This window comes from Pelecanus crispus, chromosome 5 (genome assembly GCF_030463565.1).
Source record: "Pelecanus crispus isolate bPelCri1 chromosome 5, bPelCri1.pri, whole genome shotgun sequence".
In the NCBI taxonomy this organism is placed as follows: domain Eukaryota; kingdom Metazoa; phylum Chordata; class Aves; order Pelecaniformes; family Pelecanidae; genus Pelecanus; species Pelecanus crispus.
The window spans coordinates 80,401,170-80,410,406 of NC_134647.1; positions in this window are offsets into that span (position 1 = coordinate 80,401,170).

Genomic DNA, 9,237 nt, shown 5'->3' on the forward strand with positions numbered 1-9,237 from the left:
GCCTGGGCCGCTGACAGGACCAGCTTCGTGCACCGAGCGATGGCTCGGACCGCTCCCGAAATTCCTCCCGAGGGTCCCAGAGTGGCAGGGGACTTGGAAAAGCGCTGGGAGGTGGCGCGGAGCGGGGAAGGGGGAAAACGCACGGGACGTGGCGGTGAGGTTGAGGTGGAGCGGGACGATGGGCTCGTCTCGAGCTCCTCGTGCCGCTGCACCGTCTGGCACGGCACGAATCCCTGCGACAGCAGCACCGCCGGGCTTCGGTGCGAGAGCCAGCACCACCGGATTTCGGTGCGAGAGCCAGCACCTCCAGAGTTTGGTGCAAGAGCAGCACCTCCGGATTTTGGTGCGAGGGCCAGCACCTTTGGATTTTGGTGCGAGAGCCAGCACTGCTGGATTTCAGTGCGAGGGCCAGCACTGCCGGATTTCGGTGCGAGAGCAGCACCGCCAGATTTCCGTGCAAGAGCCAGCACCTCCAGATTTTGGTGCGAGAGCCAGCACAGCTGGATTTCAGTGCGAGAGCAGCACCTCCGGATTTTGGTGTGAGGGCCAGCACCTCCGGATTTTCGGTGCGAGAGCTAGCACCACCAGATTTCGGTGCGAGAGCCAGCACCTCCGGATTTCGGTGCAAGAGCCAGGACCGCCGGATTTCGGTGCGAGAGCCAGCACCTCCGGACTTCGGTGCAAGAGCCAGCACCACCGGATTCGGTGCGAGAGCCAGCACCTCCAGATTTTGGTGCGAGAGCCAGCACCACTGGATTTCGGTGTGAGAGCAGCACCGCCGGATTTCGGTGCGAGAGCCAGCACCTCCAGAGTTTGGTGCGAGAGCCAGCACCTCCGGACTTCGGTGCGAGAGCAGCACCTCCAGATTTCGGTGCGAGAGCCAGCACAGCCGGATTTTGGTGCGAGAGCCAGCACCGCCGGACTTCGCTGCAAGGGCCAGCACCACTGGATTTTCGGTGCGAGAGCCAGCACCTCCAGAGTTCGGTGCGAGAGCCAGCACCTCCGGATTTCGGTGCAAGAGCCAGCACCTCCAGATTTTGGTGCGAGAGCCAGCACAGCCAGATTTCAGTGCAAGAGCAGCACCTCCGGATTTCGGTGCAAGGGCCAGCACCTCCGGATTTTCGGTGCGAGAGCCAGCACTGCCGGATTTTCGGTGCGAGAGCCAGCACCTCCAGAGTTTGGTGCAAGAGCCAGCACCGCCAGACTTCGGTGCAAGAGCCAGCACCTCCAGAGTTTGGTGCGAGAGCCAGCACCTCCAGATTTTGGTGCAGGTCGCTCCTTTCCCCTACTTTTAGTGCTGCTTATTGCATTAAGGCACTAACGAACCAACGCAGGGCTGCATTGGGGAGGGTGGCCAGGCTGCTCACGACGAGAGTCCCTGTACTGCTTTGGAAAGCGCGGGGCATCCGTAAGGTTTGGGTGCTGGGCATACCGGCGGGATTACACCGGATCCAGCCCAGGGAGCGTTGGTTCCTGGCCGCGAGCAGTGGGCCACGGCTGGCTCGGGTGCCGAAGCCGCTCTTGGAAGAGCGTAGTACAGATTCAACGCTTGGTTCATTGAGCGAAGTACTGACCCGAAAATACAGAACTGCTTTTCCTTCAGTGTTACTGTAACCCTGGGTGCACAAAGTAACCTTTTGAATACAGTTAAATTTTAACAAATTTGAAAAAAATAATAATCGGAAGGCGATCCGCTGGTAGGACGGGTTGGGTACGGAGCAGCGGTCTGTAAGACTGGCTGCTGGAGCTGTGGCCCACCGAGCCGCCTGCTTGGCATCCCCCAGAAATAGCTGGTCTGTCCTCCCATTTCACAGCAAAAAACTCAGGACTAAGTGTCTGGGCTAAGTCCGGTGGAAAGGAACGGGGCTCTTTCAAAAGAGTTGCGGTGTAACGGTCCGGAGGGAATCGCGGGGCAGCCAGGAGGTTGTTTTATACTGTGGTGCTGTGGATCAGCTCAGCTTAAACCGCTGCACGGCCTCTAACGAAAACAGCCAGGGCTGTTCCTAATTAAAGGAAGCAGAACTGCCTGAACTACCCATTGGGAAAAGGAAACTCTGCGAGAGAAGCAGGAAACTGAAGAATGGGGTGAGGGAAATGGCGGTTCACGTAAACATAATGAAAGTTCATTAGTTTTCAGACATTCATGTTGGGATAAACTCATCTTTCATGACCTCAGAGAGCATATGATTTAGGGCTAGATTCGATATCCTCTGAAGTCCTTGGAAATGTTTCCACTGGCTTAAGTAAAGTTGGACCAGGACCTTATTTGTTAATGCTCTCAATCATTTTTGCTACAACACACAGTGGCTTGGGAAGTTTGAGACATTTACAACTGGTATGCTTTTCTCAGCTCCATAAATTATAGGTTTCATCAATTTTGAAGAAAAAAAAAAAAAAAAAAAAATGGTCCTGATCAGTAGCAGACAAAAACATGGTTCTTGCTGGACAATCAGGTTTAAATTATCCTCAGATAAATCATTTAGCATTTTTATTTTTTTACCTCATCTGAGCAGGGCACAAACACCATTCGGTGTTTTTCTGCCGATACGGAACATCTGATAAGAAAGCTACCAATCTTCTGGGGCGATTGCTGCCATTTATTCTGTGATCAGTCATATGCTCACGCCCTGCAAGAAAAGGTTGTATATTTGTGCGGAGTTAAAAAAAAACCACATTCTGTTTTGCATCACTCTGACAACACAAAGCAAATTTAAACCCATCGGTGTGGTACGGAGCAGCTGGAGCACACTGGGCAATCTGGCTCATTGTGTATAAATCTCTTATCTCTGCCCTATTTTTCTACATTCCTTATTACTAAGGCTATTTGTATGGAAAGAGGATTTGTACGAGAATCATTCCCCACCTGAAATCATAATCCTCTTTGTGACATTGTAATAACTTCTTCAGCAACCACACGTAATATCATAAACATACGCTGATGACTTCAGTTGGAAACTAAGGAAAAAGAGCTCTGAAGAGACAAAGTCTGTTTTCCTGGAAACACGGGCCATAATCTTACAAACATTCTTGCACATGAATTATTGTAAGCATATGTGTACTCCTATTAAACTCCCTGAGCCTAAATTATCCCTTGTGTAATTCCACCGTAACCTATAGAATTAATGCGGCTCAATGGAAAACTATCAAATATGCATTGCGATTTCTACGTTCCGCTCTGTGCCGGAGCCATACTGAGCGTCGGTGATTGAGGATGTGTAAGGGGGTGACTGGCGAGTCCTACACGTGGAGTCGGGCCTAGCCGTGTCTGCGATGGATCGGCATCTCGTTCCTACCCACCTGATCCTGATAAAGGGCCTTGGTTTAATTGTCTGGCTCAGCTGAGGAGGAGCAGGATGATTTCCCTGAAGCATAGGAGGAGTTTGTTTGGGAGAGCTAAAGTGTGTACGGGAAATTAATTTGCCAGGACTAGAATCATAGAATCGTTTAGGTTGGAAAAGACCTCTTAGATCACCCAGTCCAACCATTAACCTAACACTACCAAGTCCACCACTAAACCAATTCAGGGGAGTGTAATCATTAATGTCATGTTTCCTGGCTTGGTGGCTGGATTATCTTTTAATGAAAGTAAAAACTAGGAATCATTAAGCTTGGAAAGGACCTCTAAGATCATCAGTCCAACCATCAACCCAACACCCCCATGCCCACTAAACCATGTCCCCAAGTGCCACGTCTGCCCGTTTTTTGAACACTTCCAGGCATGGTGACTCCACCACCTCTCCAGGCAGCCTGTTCCAATGCTTGACCACTCTTTCAGTAAAGAAATTTCTCCCAATATCCAATCTAAACCTCCCCTGACACAGCTTGAGGACATCTGCTCTCCAACTAGCTCCCAAGGGGGATACATAAGGAGGAAGGCTTCGCTGGGTGGTGCGGCTGGTCTGAGGGAGATGAGTAGGGCTTTGAGTCGGGGAGGATGGTGGTACCAGCCATGGGGCCGGGTAGGATAAGAGGAAGAAAATACAGCACCGGGTGTGTGTTTGTGGTCACGGGTGTGGGTGTGAGTTTTGCCAGGAGCAGAGCAATAGGTTCGTGGGTGGGAGGTGGGAGCTATGGTGCTCAAAAATTACAGAGTGCAGGAGGAAACTGGAGCAGGGAGTTGTGCTGGCTTGGTACGGGCAGGGGGTGACTGGTGAGGAGCGGGTCCTGCGCTGCGCTGCCGTCGACGGAGCTCGCTGGCCTGCAGGTAACGATGGCTAAAGAAAGCGCTTTCCAATAACCTGGTGCTTTAAGAAAGGGAAGGATACTCTAGGCTTTCCGAGTTACAACTATGTCCTCTTGAGTTACAACTATGTCCTCTTCTAAGGATCAAGGGGAAAAATTACTAGCGAGTGAGTACTAAGCTGGTGAGGAAAGGCGAAGGCTGTACTGCTTGCTTCAGCTACGAGGCAAGGAGCTAAGACCTTTCGCAATTCCCTTGAACTTGGGGGAGCCTTTCCCAGGCTGTCCTGTCCCACGTCGGTGTGTTAACTAGTCCTGCTCTTGTAGAATGGCCTGTCCCGGGGTGCTAGTGACACTAACACTCAGTAATGTTTTAGCCTAATTAGCTGATGTGGTAAAGCAGCTGTAGGATAAATACCGCTTATGACTCTCGTAAGGCTTCCATGGCTGGTTGATGCCTGTTAGGACCGAACCTTATTACGGCGTGCAGTAGCATTGAAGAACCTGCAAAATGAGAACTCTGCAGAAGAGCCAGAAGAAACTGCAAAGTAAGAACTCTACGGAAGAGCCAATGGTGAGCCTTAGCAGTACCCAAAACTGTCCTTGATCTTTCATTTATTAGGATTCCTTTTGAAAATAACCGGTGTCCTAGCTAAGCTTGTATAACACCTTTTGATATGTTCAAATACTTACTTAAAACATTGCTGTGCTCATACTGCTAGTTCTTTTGGAAGATTTTGGGGGTATGCGGTACTGCCCTCGGTACTTTAATTAAACATGCCATGCTGTATGTGTGCTGTATTGCTTCTTGACTACTTTAGCAGACTGTATTCTCATCCCATCTGAGATCCTCCTGCCTTGTAGAACAATTACAGATGCTATGAGGTGTTTGTAGCCCACTCCTCTTTCCTCTCTACCAGACTACAGAAGACAACATTTTCTTGGCAGTCATTAATTCTACCTAAAAGGCCAGTTTACAAGTGTCTTAAAAATCAACATCTGGAAAAACTAAGTACGCGGACTTCTTACAAATACCACAAACTGAATCATGGGGCCGAATTCAGCCTTGATGGAATTATTATCTGATATCTGTGTTCTGTGTTTTCCTTATATTGCTTGAGTAAATTCCCTTATATGGAGATGTCTTCAGAGATGCTCACGATGCCAAAATACTCAGAGAATTGCATAGGAACAAACCTAAAATACTGTCGTAGGGGAAAAAAAAAAAGAAATATAAACCCAGACTTTTCTTGAAAGGGAGTAGTGGTGGAAATCCCTGATTTGGGAAGGGTTTTTAAGAATCAGTTCTGGCAGTTGTAAGATTGGGAGCCCGAGTCTTATTTTTGGGAAAGACTCCCCTTTGTGTCTGGTTTTTAAGGATATAACTGTTAGTCACATTCGTGATAAAATAACTTGCTGAAGTGAAAGACTTATCTAAATGTTTGTAGAGATTAAGCTTTATTTAAAACAAAACCGAGTATGTTCAGAATATTAAAATATCGAAATGCTTGCTTCTTAATCCACCACTCTTTCATTGATTCTAACACCGATGCCTTTTTCTGTCTGCCATCCTTTTATGAAATTAGAGGGTGGGTTTTGTTATCTGGTAGTGCTAGCTGTTGATAAATAAGCTTAAGGCAGACTCTTGTGCTTTCTTATTTTTACTTGAGATCCATGACCTTCCCTTAAAATGCGATGGTTGCATTTTTAACAGCGGGGGTATAGCTAGAGAGTAGTTGAATGCCAAAGTATGTTCCTGGATCGAGCTAATACAAAAGAAAAAGACTAAAAATATAACTTACCTGCAACTTGATTAGAGTTGGGGGTCCTGTGTCCCCCCATGTGTCTCCTGTGTCTGCCCCCCACCCCATCTCCCTGTATCTGGCTGAAAGGCTTGCTGCTGGTATTGTTTTTTTAACTTGCTAAAACCAGTACGCGAGCAGAAGGCAACAAAGGACTTCAGATTGCTTGCTGTGCAATCAAAATGCCTGACATATTTCACAATTTTCTTCCTCGAGCATCGGAACAGCAAGGAAGTTTGTTGGCTTGCAGCAGGTAGGTCAGAGAGTCATTCCTCCTCCTGTTTGGTCGGCTTCACTTCTCCGTCAGCAGGACCTAAAACACTTGCAGACAGCCTGTGTCACCAGCGTACATGTACCAAAGTGTCCAAAGTGCTTGATTCCGTCCGTCAACAAGCTAAATATTAACAGCCATCAGTTTTATTTCATAGTGCTGTTTACCTACAACATAGCAAAACACACAAAGGCAACGCGTGCAGGGACAGTGTGCGTTCCCAGAACCGCTCCTTGTGAAGGAGATGAGACTCATGTGTCCTTTTTTTCCCCTCTTTCTTCACAAGCATGAAAGAAAACGTAACTCAGCTTTCATATCTCTACTTCAGGCAGACTTTGGTAGGCAAGTCACTTGGCACTGTATCTTCCTGCTCCTGTTAAAGAGAACACTAGACCCCTTAAAAAATGGTGGCTTTTTGCTTTTTAATTATTTTGCTTCTGCAAGCTCTTCTTAAAACTTCCCATCAGTTGCACTGTTGCTCCTGAAGCTCACCAGGCTGCTTCCTTGGCAGCCCTGGACATCAGAGCGCCGAGGCCTGGACCGACTGACCGGCATATGCCAGAACTTTTCCTCCCAGTGGCATGGAGCGGAGGCCATGAGTACACAGACCTATTGCCGACAGACAAACTGTATTTGAACTGTAATAGTGTAGTGACAGAGAGAAATATCAAGTGGCCTTCACGCTAGCTGGTGACGTTAGCCTGGGAGCATGCTGCTCCGGGAGCTGAGGGAGCGCTCAAAGCCATGGGGCACCTCCGCCCCGATGGGAAGGGGCTGCTGGCCAAACACCTTAAAATTATCAAGACTTGACCATTAAGTAAGTGTCCTACTCTTCCTAAGCTCTGAGCAGATGCAGAAGTGAATGATACAACCAGTTAATGCTGCTGCAGAATGGCTTCGAAGCTTGAACCTTTCCTTATTTTTCTGTTAAGCTTCACGAGTCAGTTTTCTGCTCTATTTTGGAGAGGATCACCCTGCTACGGAATTAGAGGAAGGGAGGCAACAATAACTTTGTGATATTTTGTGCTTCCATAACCCTTGGCTTTTAGCTACCACTTTAACTTTCCATATATAAATACAAAATATAGCTTTCCATGTATATGTTTTGAAGAGGCAATTTCTGGCTCTCCAGGATGTGGACAGAGGCTATTAGATTTACCATCCGGCTAGTGCTTGCTCAGCGTGATCTGAGATTGATTTGAACTCTTTATCTCCCTCCCCGAATCCCAAAACTTGATTTTTATGCCACTTGAGCATGTTCTTGCTTCTGTTTGAGTGCAGCTCTTAACAGGGTCTGGACAAATTCACGTCTTTCAAGGAACGGTGTGTTCAACCAATTTTTCTCTTTGTCCTCCATTGTGTTCCCCAATAGTAACTTCAGAACAGAATTGATATAAAGTAGTATGTGGTAACTTGTTATGCAACTTCATGTTGCATTATTCAAACTTATTTATTTGGATACCAAACACAAAATAATTAAAACATATTGACCTATGAATAGGTCAGTGTTCAAAAAACATGTAGACGTGGCACTTTGGGACATGGTTTAGTGGGCATGGTGGTGGTAGGTTGGGTTGGGTTGACGGTTGGACTGATGATCTTAGAGGTGCTTTCCAACTTTAATGATTCCCAGTTTTACTTTCATTAAAAAAGAATCCAGCCACCAAGCCAGGAAACATGAAATTAATGATTACTCTCCCCTGAATTGGTTTAGTGGTGGACTTGGTTAGGTTAATGGTTGGACTGGATGATCCTAAAGGTCTTTTCCAACCTAAACGATTCTATGATTCTATGATTTTCCGATAGTTAAAATCTTCATGCTCACTTATTGAAACAAGACTGCTTGAGCAGTGCTGATATTTTAAAAGGCTGGTTAATTGTCCAGTAATACTCTTGTCTTAATAGTTAAAATCTGAATATAGAAAAAAGGAGCAGAAACCTCCTCCTTGCTGCTGAATTCCGTGACTTCTTCCAATTTTAATTATCTAGGTAGTATTTTCTAAATTAGACTAATTCTTTATTAGAAACATTTCCTGCCTCTGACATGATATTCTTACAAGCTTGAGAAAATGTGGGGTTTTTTTGCCTTTTTGTTAACTTTTGTTCATTATCCTTCTTTGAACTTCCATGGTAAAGCTTTACTTAGAAGTTAAGGTAATTTCAAGAGCAAAACAACACACAGCAAGTGATATTTGGAGTGCTCGATGGGGTTATTTGGGACTGAAATGGTGCAAAGGAGAAAAGAGTGCTGAGTGTTGCACACGATGAGCGACTAGCTGAGATACAGTGGCACGTAGCCAGAGGCTGGCTACCACCGGCGTGGAAACTCAGTTGTTACAATAGTGAGGATCTCAAATCTGTTTGGATAAGAGAGGTTTCGAATAATCCGTGTCACTGTTAATCTACTTCAGTAGATGGCAGAGGATGTGATTCAGACTTGGGGGGAGAGAAGGGAATTAGGAATAGCTGATGCGCAGATAACCGAGACTGTACCAGAATACGGAATCCTGAGGTTTTTAGCCACTTTATCCCAGATCATTAATCTTGTCCATTTTATGCTTGTACTGCATCCCACAAAACATCAGAATTTCCAAAAGAGGTTGAGTGTGGGGTTTTTTTTGTTTTCTTTTTTTTTGTGTGTGCACGCTATGGAGAAGTCTCCCCCCCCCCCCCCCCCCCTTTTTTTTTTCCCCTTCTCAAACTGGAACAAAGATTTAATATCCAAAGTAGTTACTTGCTTAAGTTTTAATGCAAGTAATACCTATCGTTTAAAACTCGGTGATATTAATATGATGTACTTTGTGTGTGCTAGGTGTGCTTCCTCAGCGGTAAATGCAGCACCGGGGACGGTACTGTTCTGTACCCGCAGAACTCGCACGCGTTTTGGTTCTTGACATCTCTCCAAACGCGGGGTGCGTGGGGCGGAGCGAGAGCTGCGTGGCAAAAAGAAAGTACCGGTAATGTTTACTTGTAAAGGCAAAGGGA